This window comes from Anomaloglossus baeobatrachus, chromosome 1, assembly GCF_048569485.1.
Source record: "Anomaloglossus baeobatrachus isolate aAnoBae1 chromosome 1, aAnoBae1.hap1, whole genome shotgun sequence".
Lineage (NCBI taxonomy): Eukaryota > Metazoa > Chordata > Amphibia > Anura > Aromobatidae > Anomaloglossus > Anomaloglossus baeobatrachus.
The window spans coordinates 604,829,467-604,850,341 of NC_134353.1; positions in this window are offsets into that span (position 1 = coordinate 604,829,467).

Here is a 20,875-nt window from a genome sequence, read left to right on the forward strand (position 1 = left end):
AGGATTGGCGCATCTAGTGGATGCGCCACGTCTGGGGTGCCTGCGGCCTGCTATTTTTAGGCTGTGAAGGCCCAATAACTATGGACCTTCCCACCCTGAGAATACCAGACCACAGCTGTCCTCTTTGTAGCCTTGTAGTTCTGCAGCTGCTGTCTGTCTGTATGGAGAAGAGCAGACAGCAGCTGCAGAACTACAAGGCTCAGCATACTCCATCCAGGACAGTATCCAGAAGTTTTTTGCCCACCAAAGAAATGACGTGGGCTTCGCCATATTTTTGTATGCTAGCCAGTTACAGCAGGCAGCCACGGGCTGCCTCCAACCCCCAGTTACCTATTTGTACCCGGCTGGAAACCAAAAATATAGGGAAGCCCGTTTTTTTTAATTATTTCACTTATTTCATGAAATAATTAAAAAAAAAACGACGTGAGCTTCGCTCCATTTTTGTGTCCAGCCGGGTACAACTAGGCAGCTGGGGATTGGAATCCGCAGCACAGGTTAGCCCGAGGTTTCTGGGCGCCTCTGCTGCGAATTGCAGTCCGCAGCCGCCCCAGAAAATGGCGCTTTCATAGAAGCGCCATCATCTGGCGCTGTATCCAACTCTTCCAACAGCCCTGAAGCCGGGTGGCTTGTTGGGTAATCATGAGTTAATACTGGCTTTGTTTTACTAGCTAGTATTAAGCCAGAGATTCTTAATGTCAGGCACGTTTGACCCAGCCATGAAGAATCTCCAATAAAGGGTTAAAAAAAAGACACCACACAAAGAAAAAATACTTTAATAGAAATAAATACACAGACACATTAGAGACTCCATCTTTATTACCCCCTGTCAGACCTCCACGATCCATGGTCTTCTGTCTTTCTCGTTCAACAAATGCAGCTCTGCTCCATCACTGCTGAATGGGGGAAGACGCTGCTTCCCGTGCAGAAATCACTCCGTGATGGCTGCACGGAAAGCATAGTTTCATACATATGAAACTATGAAACTATGATCTCCGTTAATGACCGGCTGTGTCAGCCGGTCCCTAACGGAACGGGGAGTCGACCGTGTGCTACAGCATGTCGCCGGTACACGGCGATACACAAATGTGCACCGTGTACCGGAGAGATGCACTTGCAGGTCCTACATGACGCGTCATAGTCATGTGACCAGTCTGTAGCCAATGAGATAATAGCCACGATAGGTCCTGCATCACTGCTGGCAGTGCCGGTCACCGGGAGGATTCAGCGATCATCGGATGGAATAGCGGCAGGAGACAGAGTGCAGGAGGGATCGCGGGGACCGGTAAGTGTTATGGCAATGTTTATTAACTGTATGTGTACATTTATAATGCATTTTTATGTGTTTGTGATTGCCTCCCATTATAGCCTATTGGTTCGTCGAACGTTCGATGAACCGAACTCGAACGGGACCTCCGTTCGGCGAACCGACCTCGAGAAGAACCGCGACCGGTTCGCTCATCTCTATTCAGGACATCATTCACTGAAGTCCATACTGTAGGGAACACTGCCTGGGGAGCTGTGTCTCAGCCGTGGCTCCCAAGGTGTATTCGCGGTTCAGGACCTACCTTTTTGGGCTAATAATTTCCGCATCTGGTTTCAGAATGGATGCCTCTAAAGTGCAAACTAATTTAGATTGGGACTGTCCGGAGAACCTGAAGGCAGTTCAGCGATTCTTAGGCTTTTCTAATTATAGGGAATTTTTCAGCTATTGCAAGACTCCTGACTAAAATGTCCAAAAAAGGGGTGGACTTCTTTGAATGGTCTGACAGTGCTTTGCCCACATTTGATTGTCTTAGGAAATGCTCCATTATTTATATGGCCCGACGTGTCTCTTCTTTTTACTGTGGAGGTGGACGTGTCTGAGATAGGGGTTGGGGTTCTATTGTCTCAGGGTCCATCATCTAATAAACCACGCCCTTGTGCCTTCTTTTCTATGAAGTTGTCTCCAGCTGAACATTACTGCGATATTGGGAATAGGGAGTTAATTGCCATCATGTTGGCATTTGAATAATGGTAGCACTTCCTGGAAGAGGCTGTCCACCCGGTTGCTGTCATCACGATCATAAGAACTTATTGTATCTCCGAGTCAGCTAAGGGTCTTTCTCTGAGACAAGCTCGTTGGTCCTTGGTTTTCAATAGGTTTAACTTTATCGTCAAGTATTGCCCTGGGTCTATAAATATCAAGACGGATGCATTATCCAAATGTTTTCCGGGTGGAGAACCCCAGGACGAAACAGTGATCATCCTATAGAAAGGTGTTGTGGTTTCACCTCTCAGTACTGAGGTGGAGTATGAGATTGCTGAGGCTCAGGATGAGGCACCATCTGGGGTTCCTGCTAACAATTCATTTGTTCCTTTGAACCTTCGTCTTAAGGTTTTGAAGGAGCACTACAATTCAGTCCTGGTTAGTCATCCAGGGGTGAAGGATTCTCTGGACTTCCTCTTGCGTCATTTTTGGTGGCCTAAGATATGTAGGGATGTTGCTAAGCCATCACACTCCCGTCTGTCAGGGTGTTTGCTACCGTTGTCCGTTCCTAGCAAACCATGGACGGATATTTCCTTGGATTTTATTACTGATCTGCCCTCTTCTGCTGCTAATACAGTGATTTTTCTAGTGCTTGACAAATTTCAAATAAATTATTATTCGGAAGAGAGGACTTGGGTACCAGCATCAGATATGCATGCAGGACGCTTGGTTAGGGCCTTTCATCGCCATCAGCCTGAGAAGCTGGGGTCAATGGTCCCTGAGGGTCTAGTGGCCCCTCTTAGAAGGAGAGGTACTGTTGTGCGGTGTTCAGCGTTTCACTCGTTGGGTATCATCTTCAAATTGCAGAGTCTGAAAAACAGCCTGGGATCATTTAGTTGCACAGCCTAACATGGGTGTTGGCTGGTTCTGGCTTTACTGTTCTGCAGTTCAGCAGAAGTTAATTCCTGCTGGCTTGTGTTCTGCTGTGAGCTCAGGATTCTGATAATCTGCTGCCTTCACCCTTTATAAGGCTCTGGATACTGGGGCTGAGTGTCGGATATAGCTTAGGAGCCTCTGTTCCATCTGTACATACCCCGTGAAATTTTTTCTCTGAAGTGCTCCAAAGACATTGTTTGAAGACCCAGGCAGGGAGTATAGGGTAAGACAAAATTATTCTGGTAGGGCCCCGGTAGCTTCTCTCATGCACCACTCTAGTTCATTGTACACACATGGAAGAGGCCGGTCAATCACCTACAATATAGCAGGGAGAAGACGGTTGTAGGTGGGGCAGACTTGTCTCTTCTCTCCATATGCTCCCCAGCTGGATTTTTTAACTGTTTTCTATGAAATACTAGAGTGAATTAGAGAAAAACATACCTGGCTGTAAACATGTAGGCTATGATTCTGTCACGCTAGATGTGTGGAAGTACCACACATACAGTGGCAGGGAAAGGAAGAGAGACCATGTATCTAGAAAAGGGAGAATGGTGGCCCCTGACCCAACTTCCACTGGCTTCCCTGACCACCCTAGATAGGTTCTGCACCTATGTGTCAAGCAGGATAGCTGGCTTTGGCTGACCCTGAACTAGAGCTTAGGAAAGGAATGGATGGGATGAGCGCTTAGTCAATTCGACTAAAGGCCGCTTTACACGCAGCGATATCACTATCGATATCGCTAGTGTGCCTACCCGCCCCTGTTGGTTGTGTGTCACGGGCAAATCGCTGCCCGTGGCGCACAACATTGCTAACACCCGTCACACATACTTACCTGCCTAACAACGTCACTGTTGCCAGCGAACCGCCTCCATTCTAAGGGGACGGTTTGTTTGGCGTCACAGCGACATCACTAAGCGGCCGCCCAATACAAGCGGAGGGGCAGAGATGAGCGGGACAAACATTCTGCCCACCTCTTTCCTTCCTCATTGCGGCCGGCCGCAGGTACGAGGTTGTTCCTCGTTCCTGCGGTGTCACACATAGCAATGTGTGCTGCCGCAGGAACGAGGAACAACCTGCGTCCTGCTACAGCAACGATATTTGGGAACTGGACAGCGTGTCAACGATCAACGATAAGGTAAGTAAAATTGCTCGGTAATGGTTGTTCGTGCGTTTCACATGCAACAATGTCGCTAACGAGGCCGGATGTGCATCACGAATTCCGTGACCCCCAACGACATCGCGTTAGCGATGTCATTGAGTGTAAAGCGGCCTTAAGCTTTAAAGAAGACACAGGGAGCACAAACTAGGGATGTGAACGAATAACTTATCTCCAAGAGGACTCAGGGAGAGGAACAGCAAAAAAAAAACATTTTTTCTTTAGATGAATACAAGCCAACTGCTTGCATCCAAGGCCTGTATAGGAATATAACTATCACCTGCAAACACCAAAGGGAAATGTGGGTATTTAAGGACACAAAGGGAAGTGATGATGATAAACAGATGAAAGGTGAGAATATTCACAGGATTCTAAAAGGAGAAGGATTTACCTAAAACAGAGAAGATGCATAGGATGTAATTTACACCACAGCACAGAGAATAGAATGTCAGGGAGAAGTTTGTGTAGCCAAACACTGCAACCTTCTACAGGACTGTCTGTCAACTAACAGATTCATGCTGCCTGTGATTCGCTGTATGAATTGGCTGACAGGTTTCATTTAACCCTGCTGTTCTGTTCGGGTCTGTATGACCCAGAATGAAATTTGAGACCCTGCAGATTATTTATTATGCGGATCTGAAACTTGTGATTAATTGACGTTTCCTCATTTGAGGTGTTCTTACTATGAGTGTTGTGTTTTGTTGTTTTTTGTTTACTTTTTTCTACACACTGATTGTTACTTTTGTACTGTTAGGGTCAATATTACCCAATGACATTTTATACTGTTCAACAGGTCACTAATTATTTCTGCCTGCAAAATTTTTGTTTTCCTGTATACTTTATCTCAATATTCAAAAGGATGGAGGTTTCACTGTTCTTATCAGTAAGCAAGTGCTCATCCAGTCATTTCAGTTTCAAATCTGTGAGAGAGGTATGAGAGTTGTTCTCGATTTGACTCATGGACTAAAAGGACAAAATGTTACATGTGACAACTATTTTGCATCCTACCAACTGGGCCAGATGTTGCAAAAAAGACAACTTACCATACTGGGTACTATACGGAAAAAATAAGCCAGAACTGCCGCAAGGTAGCCTAAGTAAAAGAGATGTGTATAGTTCTACTTTTTATTTTTACTAAAGATACAACAGTTGTGTCTTATGTTCCCAAAAACAAACCAAACAAGTCATTCTAATGAGCACAATGCACCATGACAATGCAATAAGTAATCGAGAAGACAGAGAGACGGACACGATATTAGATTATAATGCCACAAAAGGGGCAGTTGATACTCTAGATCAAGCAATATCAACATACAAATGCAAACGCAAAACCAATCGGTGGCCAATGATTACATTTTACAACATTTCGGACGTTTCTGCATACATTGCATTTGTATTATGGAGCGAAATCGACCCCAATTGGAACAGCTGCATAAAAGAAGAATTTTTCTCTAAGAATTAGGAAAATCCCTAGTTAGGTCGTATATCAAAGGCAGAAAAGTAAACCCCAGAAGTGAAGGAGCAGCAGCCATTGTGAATAGTGTCCAGCAGCATCCTGAAGAAAGAGATTCCACGGCTTCCACCAGCACAGCTACGATACCTACAGCCTCCACCAGCACAGCTACGATACCTACGGCCTCCACCAGCTCAGCTACGATACCTACGGCCTCCACCTGCTCAGCTACGATACCTACGGCCTCCACCTGCTCAGCTACGATACCTACGGCCTCCACCAGCACAGCTACGATACCTACGGCCTCCACCAGCACAGCTACGATACCTACGGCCTCCTCCAGCTCAGCTACCAGCCAAACAAGGAAGAGATGGAGCTTCTGTCCATTTTCTTGTGACAATAAAACAAATCTATTACAGATTGCCTTCAGCTCTGTTTTTCGGTTACCATATACCAACATATGAGGTATAGACCTGTACAAATGTATCTCATATTGATGTTACTTGTCCTTGTATGAATCTCCTTTCTTGTACATGTTACTTTCAGCATATGCATATCTGGGAGGTAACTGAGAACCATTCAGTGAGGGAAACCTATTATTTTCCTTTTTTCTACTATCAATTATTACGCATTATTCCAGGTAGTATACCTATCTCGTATATGCTATATGTTCCTACATGTTACCTCCTGCATCAGATGGTCCACTATACTGTACACCTGAGTGATGTTTATATCCATGTTAATCCCCATTTAGAAACAACTATAACCATAGATTGCCTCCATCTTGGTTTTGCTCGTTACCATAGGCCAGTGCAAGAGGTATATGCATCTTTGTCCACTTACTCATTGTACGCCATATACGGAAAAGAGTGTGTTTTATTAGTTTTCTAGCCCTGTGATGTGTCACATATCATTTATTTTCCTTTTTAGACATAAGATCGTAACCTCCTGATCACTCATACCTAATGGTGATGACCATTTTCTATTGAACGCACGTCCTCCCATTATGATATAGGTGGGTTTATGCTTGCTGTATTCATATTATTAACTCCATGCATTTTTTAGCCCAATAGGTCATGCATACGTTGCAATGATTTTGTCATATACCACCAGGAATCATGTGCTACATAAGATGTTTTGTTTGTTCATGGCATCAGTCACTATATGATGCTTACTGTGAAAGAATTCTTTTGTATATTTTTTGTAATATCATGTAATGATGCATTTTCTATGATTTTCTTTGATAGATAATTCTATCCTTGATAACGACTAAGACGGTCGAAACGTTGGATGAATTTATCTTGTTTTTTGCACTGGATGAATTTATCTTGTTTTTTGCACTAATAAAACTGATTCTGCATTCAAGAAAAACATTTTCATGTTCTCATTCTTCTTAGTGTGCCAGAACTATTACTTTTTTAATAAAACAAATCTGACACGTGCTGGGTGTGCAAAATATCTATGTAAAGGACATATGTTTTATTATTGTGTTCAGTATAAAACTGCATGAACCTGTTTAACCTTTTTAGAAAGATAAACTGAAGTTATTATTTATCATTTGTTGTTTTATAAAATATGTTATCACAAAGTTCGATTTAGTTAGATTTCATGCTATAGTAATAGAAATCTACAGCAAGTTTGTTATTTGTGTGTAGAATGCTATAAAGTGAACATAATTGCAAACAGTCCGTGTAACCTTTTTCTAAAAAAAATAAATAAAAATTAAGTTTTAATTTTATTTTTCATTTGTTTATGATTAACCATGTTCACATACAGTTTAATAATGAAATAGGTATTCAAATAAAGCACTTACAGTAGCTAAAAATCAAGATTTTAATAAGTCGGGTCATATTGACCCGAAACAGTACAAGTGCATAGTAAATGCGAACAGAACAGCAGGGTTAAATAATAAAAGTCTGTTTGTCTGCAGCCTCCATAATGGTCAGTTTGGTGAAGAAAGACTTATTCATTGAACAAAATATTAAATCCAAATGCAGTAAATATTGAACATGATACTAAATCAATAGGCAGTAAGTTCCTAAATCTCCCTTTTCTATTTGGCTGTGTTTAGGTAAGTGGGAAACATGGAGCCCTACAATGGATAACACTCTCTAAACAGATTTTTGTGCCCAATAAAGACATTGACCCAAATTCAACAGGGTATTCAAGCCAAAATTCTGGGGCAAATCATCTTTTCTAATGTCTCAGAATTTTTGCTTTGAACGGTGAAGGAGTAATGGGAAATGCCTGCTTGAAAACTCATTAAAAGGTGCAGATTTTTTTATGCCATAAATGTTAATTCAGTCTCTAACTGAGGCATATCCCACTCCTAAGACACACCTAATTCATAAGTGACATGTACCTTTTAATGAAATGTTGCCTCTTGCACAACCATTCATTAAGACTGGCAAAACTAGCTCTAGTTGTGGCACCCCAGTGGTCCAGTTGCCACAGTAGCGTTGCCCTCCTCGCAGGAGTGATCTTATGCCTAGAAGCAAGAAGGGGGTTCTCCACGCTAGGTAGCACCAGCTGCCAATGCTTTCCTGACTCCAGACCAGAAGGGGAGCTCTAAAACCCGGTTTAAGGGGAGCTTCCCTGTAAATTCTGGCCTGGGGGAGGGGTTAGTGGGGGGAAGGACGGAGGAGTAGGAAGAGAGACCAGCCTGATGTCCTGAGGACCTGAGTCACTGAAGGACTTGTCTCAGGGAAGTGGAGGGCTAGTGAAAGGGAAGAGAAAAGAGAGAGAAGTCGAGAAAAGCCTGGGGAGCGGAGCGATGATGGAGCTCACCCCAGAGCAGAGCGCTAGAGACAGGACGCCGGAGTCCTTGGTTGTTGGGATACTGAAGTCCCGGCAGATGAATCCGGAGGGCAGAAGACTGCATGTCTTCTGGCCACACAGAACGCCCATCAGCACAGCATATTAGAGCCTGGAGCCATTACAAGAGGAGTGGCACCTGTAAAAGGCTCGTGCCGCCTGTCACACAAGTGAGAAACAGTACAACACGAGAAAGAGGGGTCTACATGGGACAGCGCAGAAGGAAGGCCTCCGAACCCACCTAGCGAGGTGGATCCTCAATTGCTTCCAGGCTGCCCGGACCTCCGTTACCATCCGAACTAGTTTCTAGCCTGCACCATCCACTACCAAGTAAAGAGGTAAAGGAAACTACAGTCCCTGTGGCATCCAATTATTGGCTGCATCTTCGGTCCTGCACCCCAACGTTAATTTCTCCATCATAGACTATAACGGTTTCCCTGGGGCCCTGCTCCACCTGTGGGGAGCTGTACCATTATTGCTGCATCACCATCTGCCCCAGCGGTCCCATCCAGCAGCATCGGCCATACATTGCCGAATACCACAAGTGGCATCACGACTCATCCCCTGTAAATATTCATTTACCTACACTGGCAGGGTCACGGAGTCGGGCCTTGCCCGCCGTGACTTCCCAACAGAACCGGCCCGGTCCCGAGTGCCCCACGGCTCTGGTGGGCGTGTCACAGTCTCAATGAATCAGGGCCATTATATTTTTAATTGGAAACATGCTTTCTAAGTACCACATTCACACTATTATCAGTGCCCACATTTCTTTTTGTATGTTTTATCAAACTGAACATTCCCTCTGATCCAGTTAAAAATAATGGCATGTGCTATATTTACTATAAAATACATTGACGTGTTTTTCAAATCATGTAATACATAAAATGCTATCTTTTACTGGAAAATGTTTGCCAATTGCTACATGTAAACCAGTGACAGAACTAATACGGAGCTGCCTACATAAATAACCTTAGCTATCTGATGTGATCTCATGTTCACAAGGATGAAAGTGACTTAAAGCTTTTTAGAAAAACACGGCCAGAGAGCAGGTGCAATGTTGTAGACTTACATGTGCCTCTTTGATCACTACATAAGAAAAGCACTATCTTCTTCACTTCTTCTAAAGGGACTCTTCCTCTGTGAACCCCCATTTACTTTTACTTTAATATTATGAACAGACACCTTGTATGTGAAAACATTTCTTTTCTGTTTATTCTCATATCCTAAAAAGGCAAGAACATTTTTACAACAGGACTACATAGTGCTTTGTGGAACAAAAATCTCCTTATGTAAAATGCCCATTCTTTATGTGGTACCACGAAGAATTGAAGTTCTATAGCAAACAGTAAAATCGGCTCCTCGATTCACAGCAACTCCCAATCACTGGTTACTGTGGTGTCCATTTTCTGACCATTTTTATTTTTTTAAACAGAAGAACAGTTCTGCAAATGACTTTTTTTTCCCGTTCTAAAAAATGGATATTAAATGAATAATACACTCCAAAGACATTCTGAGAAGGAATTTAGATTCTGAACCCCAATGGGGACAGCAATGATAATGTGTGTAAAGCACTGTGGAATTAATCTAATATATAAAGTAGAGTGTATGTACTGGTACTGTGCGTGTGTGCGTGTGTGCGTGTGTGTGTCCGCTAAAAGAATCCGCACCATTGCATTTACAATTACAAAGTTTTGCACTGACACCTCATTTGACTCAGGGAACGTCAGACTATGTTTTGATGGGAAAATGTAACCCTGCACTTTACAGTTAAGCGGGCTTTACACGCTGCGATATCAGTACCGATATCGCCAGCATGCGTACCTGCCCCCATCTGTTGTGCGACATGGGCAAATCGCTGCCCGTGGCGCACAACATCGCCCAGACCCGTCACACATACTTACCTGCCTAGCGACGTCGCTGTGGCCGGCGATCCGCCTCCTTTCTAAGGGGGCAGTTCGTTCAGCATCACAGTGACGTCACAGAAGCATCACTGAACCGCCGCCCAATAGAAGCGGAGGGGCGGAGATGAGCGGGACGTAACATCCCGCCCACCTCCTTCCTTCCGCATTGTGGCCGGGAGGCAGGTAAGGAGAGCTTCCTCTTTCCTGCGGCGTCACACGGAGCGATGTGTGCTGCCGCAGGAACGACAAACAACTTCGTTACTTGTGCAGTAACGATAATTGAGAATGGACCCCCATGTCACCGATGAGCGATTTTGCACATTTTTGCGACGATGCAAAATCGCTCATCGGTGTCACACGCAACAACATTGCTAATGTGGCCGGATGTGCGTCACAAAATCCGTGACCCCAACGACTCCCCATTAGCGATGTCATAGCGTGTAAAGCCCCCTTTACTCTCCAAAAAAGCTGCCTCCATTAAATTCAATGGAGCTGGGAGCTACAGGTCATTAATATGAGCTCTGATTGGTTGCTATATGAACAAAGGACATTCATAGTATAAGAAGCTTATGTGTGAGGTAATATGATATCGGTGGAGAGATGGATAGAGAGAGAGAGAGACAGAGAGACAGACAGGGAAAGAGACAGAGAGATAGACAGGTAAAGAGACAGACAAAGGCAGAAAGGCACAGACAGACAGGCACAGACAGAGACAGGCAGACAGGGAAAGAGACAAAAAGGGAAAGAGACAGACTGGGAATCAGACAGACACAGGCAGACAGGGAAAGTGACAGAGAAAGAGACAAACAGACAGGGAAAGACAGACAGGGAAAGAGACAGACAGAAGAAGACAGACAGAGGCAGACAGTGAAACAGACAGAGAGATAGACAGAGAGAAATACAGACAGAGACAGACAGAAAGACAGAGACAGAAACAGAGAGCAACGGATAGAGAGAGATACAGACAGAAAGAGAAACAGACAGACAGAGACACAGACCGAGAAATAGAGAGAGCAATAGAGACAGATAGAGATAAAGAGAGAAACAGACTGACAGAGGGAGAGACAGAGAGACAGACAGAGAGATACAGAGATACAGACAGAGACAGACAGAGACAGAGAGAGAGACATAAGGAGGCAGATTGACTGACAGAGATAGACAGAGAGAGATAGAGACAGACAGAGACCGAGAGACAGAGAGGGAGACAGACAGAGAGGGAGACAGAGAGGGAGAGTGGGAGAGAGACAATTAATTACTATCCCGGGCAATGCAAGATACTACAGCTACTGCCGTTATATAAGTGAGTAAAGTAAATAAAATAAAATAAAAAAGTACAATAACTGGTTCCCTAAATTATAATTAATAGAAAGTAAAAGAGCAAATTTTTCCTTGTACAGCATGCCTCTGGGGTTTGTGTCTGCCAATGGGGGTCAAACATGTGCCCTGAGTATTGTAATGTCAGAAGAAAGGGGAAATTAACATAATGAAGTTAATTATTACCTACTGAAACTGACAACTCTATGTTCCCCATTCTATCAGTTTGGTTAGTATATTTATTATGGTAATGATACATTCTTTATTAATCAAAATGATGCAATAATGTGTATTGGTAGTATCAACCCCTTCACGACCGGACGATTTTTGGCTTTCCGTTTTTTTTTTTCCGCTATTCTTCTTCCGAGAGACGTAACTTTTTTATTTTTAAGTCAATATGGTCATGTGAGGGCTCATTTTTTGCGGAACAAGCTGTACTTTTAAATTAAACCATAAGTTTTACCATATAGTATACTGGAAAATGGCAAAAAAATTCCAAATGCAGAAAAATTGCAAAAAAAGTGCGATAGCACTATTGTTTTTGAGATATTTTATTTACTTTGTTCACTATATGGTAAAACTGATGTGTGGGTATGATTCCTCAAGTCAGTGCGAGTTCGTAGACACCAAACGTATAGATTTACTTTTATATAAGGGGTTAAAAAAAATCAAAAGTTTGTCCGAAAAAAGTGGCGCATTTTTCAGAATCTATGGCTCAGTGACTGCTTATTTTTTGCGTCTCGAGCGGACGTTAACGGTACCATTTTTGCGCAGATGCTACGTTTTGATCGCCTGTTATTGCATTTTGCACAAAATTTGTGGCGACCAAAAAACGTAATTTTGTCGTTTGGAATTTTTTTGCCGCTGCACCGTTTACTGATCAGATTAATTGATTTTATATTTTGATAAATCAGGCATTTCTGAACGTGGCGATACCAAATGTGTGTATATTTTTTATTTTTTTAAACCTTTAGTTTTCAATGGGGCGAAAGGGGGGTGATTTGAACTTTTAGGTTTTTTGGGTTTTTTTAAAACTCTTTTCTTACTTTTTTTTTATTTCACTAGTCCCCCTAGGGGGCTATATGGATCAACAATCCGGTCGCTCTGCCATACTGTATCTGCTGATCACAGCTATACAGCTGTAAACAGCAGATATGCTAATTTTCTTCTTCCCTCGGCTCCGGGCCGAGTGAAACCGAAAATAATTCATGTGAGCTAAAGGAGTCATCACGTGACCCTTTGCTACCATGACAACCACCGAAAGTCACGTGATCACGTCACGTGAATTCCGGTATCGGGCGGTAAGCATATTGACAGCGCCATTTAAGGGGTTAAACGGCACGAGCAGATAACGATTCTGCTCGTGCCTAGCAGGCACACATCTCAGATGTGAAAATCAGCTGAGATGTGCACCGATCGCATGCGGCAGACCGCGGGCAGGAACACTATGACCGTTAGGACGTAATATTATTGCCCGCGGTCGTTAAGGGGTTAAATATTACACTGGTCAAAAAAATTATATTTTTTTTCTGTTTCCTGTTCTAAACTATGTTATGTTTATGTATTTTGAGGCACTGATTTCAGAAATGTAATCAGAATTTATGTAGCACGTACCATTTCCGAGATATTTTGAATTTATTATAATAAGAACTGTACATAGTGCATAATAAATTGGCACTTATATTAATCTTTTTATCTCAGAAGTGCATTTTTAGTAGAAATAACCAATGAAATGCATAAGGTGGACATAACTGTTCATATGAAGGAAACCTATGAGAATATGCAGCTTCTGCTCAATCACATTCAATACTCACGGTACAAATGGAATATATGTGATGATCTCAAGGTAGTTGCAATTTTATTAGGTTTACAGCTGGAATACACTAAGTACTGTTGCTTCCTTATCGAATGGGACAGTCACACAAGAGATTTGCATTATAACAGGAAGGACTAACCATTACGCAATAAATTGATTCCAGGGCAGAAGAATGTTAAACAGGAACCATTGGTAGATGAAAACATGATATTCCTTCCCCCTTTGCACATCAAACCGGGATTAATGAAGAACTTTGTCAAAGAAATGAACAAGCAAACTGAAGCCATTGGTTACTTACGACAGAAGTGTCCACACATCAGTGATGCCAAGATAAAAGAGGGTGTTTTCATTGGTCTACAAATCTGACAGCTAGTAAATGATAGTAATGTTGGTGGTCTTCTGTATAGTGCAGAACATATCCCGTGGTCGGCCTTCAAGAATGTTGCTTTGAACTTTCTAGGCAACTACAAGGCACCAGACTATGCTGAACAGGTTAAATGTCTTCTTCAGGCTTACAAGTCAGTGAAGTGCAACAAGTCACTTAAAATACATTTCCTTCATTCACACTTGGATTTTTTTTACACTAAATCTCTGCGCTGTAAATGATGAACATGGTGAAAGGTTTCATCAAGACATTTCCCAGATGGAGAAACGGTACCAAAGAAGGTGGAGTCCCTCGATGCTGGGTGACTACTATTGTTGGAATCTTGTCCGTGACTCATCAGACATTGACTATAAATGAAAATCAATGGCAAAACATTTCTAAACTTGATCGCTGTTGCTGCTGACTTTTGCATTCAGAATATCACATGCCACAACAAATTTGATAGTATTCAATGCATGCATATAATTGCATTTATTTTTTTTTCAAAAATCTTACATGATAGAGCAATTCTGAAGTTATTTTTGAACTCAGCATGAAAATTGCAATGAAATTCACCCAATTTCATGCAGGAAAAAAAAACCTGGTTGAACAGTGTTATAAAAGGGTACCTGTCAGCAAAAAAAAAATTACCTACAGATACAGTAGTGACATGTAGGAAAGTATTGTTTTAACCGCTTCCCTTCTTCAAAGATCCATTACTTTTTTAGATCCAGGAATATTTGGACAGTTGCCGAATCTTCGTGATTTCAGCTCTGCATGCCGCTACTTTTTATTTAAAATGAAATAAAAAATGAAAAAGGTCTATTTACTCTAGAAAAGAGAAGACTTAGGGGAGACCTAATAAATATGTACAAATATATCAGGGGGCCATATAGAGATCTCTCCCATGATCTGTTTGTACCAAGGACTATGACAAGAACAAGGGGGCATTCTTTTCGATTGGAGGAAAGAAAATTCCTACATCAGCATAGAAGAGGGTTCTTCACGGTAAGAGCAGTGAGGCTCTGGAACTCTCTTCCTGAGGAAGTGGTGATGGCCAACTCACTGAATGAATTTAAGAGAGGAATGGATGCATTTCTTGTTAGCAAAAGTATAGAAGGTTATAAATAGCATAATCTTACAGGTAGATAGAAGAGCGACCAAGATTATTAGAGGAATGGGTGGGCTGCAATACCAAGACAGGTTATTAAACTTGGGGTTAGTTAGTTAGGAAAAACAAAGGCTTAGGGGGATCTAATCACAATGTATAAATATATGAGGGGACAGTACAGAGACCTTTCCAAAGATCTCTTTACACCTAGGCCTGCGACTGGAACACGGGGGCATCCGCTACATCTTGAGGAAAGAATGTTTAATCATAATCACAGATGAGGACTCTTTACTGTACGAGCAGTGAGACTATGGAGCTCTCTGCCGTATGATGTTGTATTGAAGGATTCACAAGTAAAATTTAAGCAGAGCCTGATCGCATTAATTGAAAAATATAATATTACCAGTTATGTATATTGGATTTTATGACAGGGTGTTGATCCAGGGAACTAGTCTGATTGCCGTATGTGGAGTCAGGAAGGAATTTTTTTCCCCATTGGAGCTTATTTGACACATTGGGGTTTTTTTGCCTTCCTCTGGATCAACATGTTAGGCTACGGGTTGAACTAGATGGACTTAGAGTCTCCCTTCAACCTTAAAAACTATGAAACTATGAAACTATGAAACAACTGAGAAGCAATTGAAGTGCAGACTTTCAGGTTTAATTAAAGGGGTTAAACAAAACTAACCTATGAAATGGTTTGGAAGTGCAACCATTTTTCTACAACCCTGAAAAGTAATTTAACAAATTTACTATACCCTAAAAATAATGTTAATTTTTAACCTCTTGAGTAGAAATGAGCGAACCGGTCGAGGTTCGGCTCGAGTTCAGTTCGCCGAACGGAGTTCTCGTTCGAGTTCAGTTCGGCGAACTGCTCGAACCGCATAGGAAACAATGGGAGGCAATCACAAACACATAAAAACACCTGGAAAACACCCTCAAAGGTGTCCAAAAGGTGACAAACAACTCACAACACAACACAAACACATGGGAAAGTGACAAGAACAAATTCTCATGTGAAAACAAAACAGCGTTACGAGGAAAAAGAGGAGGAGACACAGATATATGAGTATATGCAAGGGAACATCGATGCCATTACTGTGCAACTTGAGCCTTGCTCATTTTAGGCTTCCAATCTGGATAAATTGCCTGAGATCGCCACGTATGCCTTGGGGATCTTGTCGCATCCTGCAGCCAGCATTCTCTCGGAACCTGTCTTCAGTGCTGCTGGGGGTCTGCTGACAGATAAGCACATGCGTCTGTCCACTGACAATGTGGACATGGCTCTCAGAGGACTTTTCTTCCCCTGGGTCATCCAGGGGAGCCGAAAGGCACGCGTATTTTTGAGAGTGCTTCATGCAAAGCATCTTTTTCATTTTGAAAAGGGGGGTCAACTGATGACAGTCAAGTGGGGTGTGTGTGGCCCAATTAGTGGAAACGAGGGAGACTGTGGTTGGAGTCCCCTCGCTGTGTTTCTAAAAAAAACAAGATAAACAAGTCATGGCTCTCAGAGGACTTTTCTTCCCCTGGGTCAGCCAGGGGAGGCGAAAGGCACGCGTATTTTTGAGAGTGCTTCATGCAAAGCATCTTTTTCATTTTGAAAAGGGGGGTCAACTGATGACAGTCAAGTGTGGTGTGTGTGGCCCAATTAGCGGCAACGAGGGAGACTGTGGTTGGAGTCCCCTCACTGTTTTTTACATGATTTTCGAAGTGCATGACATGCCTAAGAGGTTTAATTTCAGCATCTCAAACTTGTTGGCTACAGAAAGGCTGCCTTTACACCCTTTTGTCACCGAGGATTTTCAAGACCTTATGCCCATTGCAGTTCCCCAAGAGCCGATGGCCATTTGCCACTCCTTCTCCAAGAAAGGGGTGCCCGCGCTAACACAGCAGGTCGCACACAACATCACCGCTTCCTTGAGAAACTCTGTGTGTGACAGGGTTCATTTCACCACAGATACTTGGAACAGTAAGCATGGACAGGGGCGTTACATGTCGCTGACTGGGCACTGGGTAACTATGGTGATAGATGGAGAAGTGTCTGCTGTACAAGTCTTTCCGTCCCCACGAGTTGTGTGTTTCAATCCTTCCTCTGTATGTACAAGTTCCTCCACTGCTTCTGTCTCATCAACCTCGTGTTGTTCCTGCACCTCAGCCCAAACCCTGTGTGGTCAGGCCACCCTTCCTTGTAACTGCGCCCAAGGAATCCCACACACCTCCTTACTATGCTGGCGGCAGAGCTCAAGGCCATCAGGTGGTCAAATGTTTACTTTGAAATGTAGGGGAAATGTGAGACACCGCTGAGGAGTTGTGGACGGTTAGCTCTGTAGAGTGAGACCGAGTTTCATCAATGGTTGTCTCCACTCAACCAGCAGCCAGGGAATGCTGGGTGCGACAATGATGCTAAACAGTCTGTGGTCCTTCTTCAGGGCAATGTGACACACGTGCCATGTATGGCTCACGTGTTGAATCCGAATCTCCAGCAATTTTTAAAACACTATCCCGGCCTACATGTCCTTCTGTCGAGGGCACGGTGTAACGCCTGCCTGGATCGACACACTCAGACGGGCTGTAAAGGATAGGCTAGAGGGAACCCACTCACCAAGCTGGACCCCCAGAACCCTGAAACCCTTTAACCCCTATACAGTGATTTTGAATGACACAGGGCCCAAGTTGATCAATACCTGTGGAAGGATGCAGTTCCAGAGAATAGTAGTCATGCAGGGTCAAAACATTAATTGAGGAAGAGGAACAGAATTGGAGGGACAGGACTTAATCAGAAAACAAGCAGAGGTGAAATGCAAATCGGGCAACGAGGTACCTAAACAGCAAGCAGGAAAAGTAGTCAGGTAACAAGCACACAAACTCATAAAACTAAACTGGGGGTAATAGTAACCAGAGGTTCATAGCTATGTCTGGCAGTGGTCTTCAGACAGGAGGGGCCTAAAAAAGGGTGTTGTGTCTTCCCATTGGTTGTAGCTGAATGATGGTACTTCATCTGTGAGATACCCACCACCTGCATTCAGCCATTGGTTCTGCATATGTTAAGGTAACGCAGCCCAGTGGGTGAGCATAACCTTCGTCCACCTGCGCCGCTGCCGTCGACTCCTCTCCCATCATCAGCACTATGCATGAAAGGAACACGTTGTCACCTTGCTACAGGAGTACGAATTGACGTAGCGGACTACGGTGGTGACTTAACAGCCGTGTGCGGCAATGATGCAAACATGGCAGCGTGCCTTCGTCAGGCCAATGTGACACACGTGACGTGTATGGCTCACGTGTTTCATCTGATTCTCCAGCAATTTTTTGAAAACAATATCCCGGCCTACATGGTCTTGTACAGCGGGCACGCTCGCTATGTGCTCACTTCCATCGTTCGCACCCTTTAGCTCAACAACTTTCATCGCTCCTGAAGTCTTAAGGTCTGGCAGTTAAACGTCTGAAATGCGATGTTCCGACACGCAGGAATTTGAATCTGAACATGTTACAGCGTCTGTGGCAGCACCGCAGAGCCCTGCTGAAATACGTTATGATGTATACCCTGAGCTAACTTGATCCAGAGGTGGTGCAGATCACGCTGCTGGAGTGGTGTCAGATCAAGGACATATGCACCATTCTACACAGTTTACAAATGTCGACGCAGATGTTTAACACTGGCGATGACATTCTCAGCGTGACAATTTTGGTCATCTACATGATGGAGCACACTGTAAGCATTATTCGGAGTCAGGTGTTGGTCCAAGAGGAAGGGAGGAAGTACTGGTGGAGTCATATGCAGAAGGGATAACAAGATCTACAAGGTCCAGACGGTCAGCGGCACCTTGGCGGCAGTCATGGTACGGTGGGGGAGAGGGATTATCAAGGGCACGTAGTATCAGCAAAACAGTTGAGGAAGGTGCAGGATCGCAGTAAGAAATTGAGGACGAACTGGCGATGGGCATGGAAGACTCAGCAGATTAGTGAGAGCTTGCTCACATTTCGGTTGTGCGAGGTTGTGGGGAGAGGGCAGAGGAAGGAGGCACGATTCTCACCTCTCCGCCACCAACACACCAAGGACTTGGTCCTCCTGGATGCTCAAGACACATGAGCGCCTTCTTGTTGCACTACCTACAACATGACCCTCAGATTGTACGAATTCCAAGTCATGCTGACTACTGGGTTGCCACACTGTTAGATCCCCGGTACAACACAAAATTTAGCGAAATAACTCCTGCCATAGAAAGGGACGCACGTATGCAGGAGTATCAGCAGGAGGTGTTACGCAATCTTACATCTGCTTTTCCACTAAACACTAGTGGTGCACAGAGTGAATCTCAACGCTTTTTCATCGATAGGAGGAAATGGTCTTACTTGTCCACATCTGAGGGACCGAGGGCTGGCTGCTGTGCTGAGACAGCGTTGAGTACGGTGTCTCTGCAGAGTTGCATTTTTGGTCATATACAAACTGAGTTGAAAAAGGACAGATGCTGGTGGAAAGGGGAACAGGTGTGTTGGAAAGGGTAAAAAAGTTTGTGTCCGTAGGTTTGGTGGTTAAGCAACATTAACATTTGCTGAAGAAACAACATATGGTATGGTGGGACTGGCAGATTTGGATAAGGTGGTATATACTATGTTACCACTATATAAAAAATACTAAGAAGAAAAGAAAGAGAAAGGTAGATATCCCAATTGCCATTCGGTGTCCACCGTGCTCACAGATGGAAAAGGAGAGGTTGGCAACTGGAAGGTTATGTGGAGGATACAGAGCAGGTTGACTCTCAAACAAATAGTAGCCTGAACCGAGTTAGACGCCACTCGGATCTGGAAACTGGGAGCCCTGTTAGCGTGACAGGGTCCACACGACCACCCAGCCCCGGAACTCCCTGTTAACAACACAGAGGCCATTGGTTATGCTGTCCGTGTGCGTAGGGGACACACCTGTGGACAGCAGGTGCATCAGCAGCAGCAGGCCTGTTTATGCCACTGGGCTGCACTAGCAGGACTGGTAGGACAAGAGCTATTCTTAAACGTTCTGCGTTACCAACTGTGGTGGCGGCCTGCATCGATGACCTATCCCGGCCTACCTCTGGCCTAAAGCCGCAATGGGTTCAACACATGGAGGTTTGCTCTTTCAGAGCATAATAGAAGACTGGGCACCTTCTTGTTGGCTCCAGCCCCTTTTATAACCTGGGTCCGCCCCAAAGCAGGGTGGACCACAATGCACCTCCTGGAGACAAAAGCAGAGTGACACGTCATGAGTGGCATAACTAGAGTCCTATTTTGAACCGCCACTTGAATGATGACCTCATGGCTGCCACAACCAAAACACCTCACCAGTCATCGTCTGACCAACAACAATGTGGTGACAAGTCATAGGGGTGGGCCTCTGCAAGCCTGTTGGGAGTGGCCTGGCCAAATTGTCAGGACACCTGATGCCCTGTGGTCTATATGGGGCCCCCACATCAGGGACAGGGCCAAAGAGTTCATTACCCGACCTAGCCTCTGATGTAGTAAGTGCCTGAGCATGCTCAGTAGCATGAAATACAGTTTCTGAAAAAAAGACTATCCGCTTCAGCATGCTGTCTACGCACAACACAGGACTTAGACCCAGCACGGAGTGCAAGTACCTGTGCAAAGAGGCTTTTCTCAGTCAGTGTGAAGCCCCACAGGTGTTGTGTTGGTGTATTACCTTCAGGGACTCCACGTGGAGGAAGAGTCTGGTCACACTTAGGTTGCTTCTTTATATGTATTTTCATGACGCCACTCTCGGTATTGTGGTCAGTGGGGACCGCCACTGCAGTGTAAGGGGACACCTGGGGCTGATGTTGGGTGCAGTTAGTTTTAGTGGCCTCCCGAGAGTGAGTCAAGCACTAGGGCCCTGTGTAAGTGTGTTGAGCCGCAGGTCACAGAATGACTCAGGCACAGTCCAAACGAGCATGCGCTGTAGCCCAAAATTAAGACTTTGCCTCAGGAATGACACAGTCAGGCAGAGTATACTCAGTTGGCGAAACACTGGAGTTAGGCTGCGGCTGGGGTAAATCGGCACACAAGAAGGAGCAACC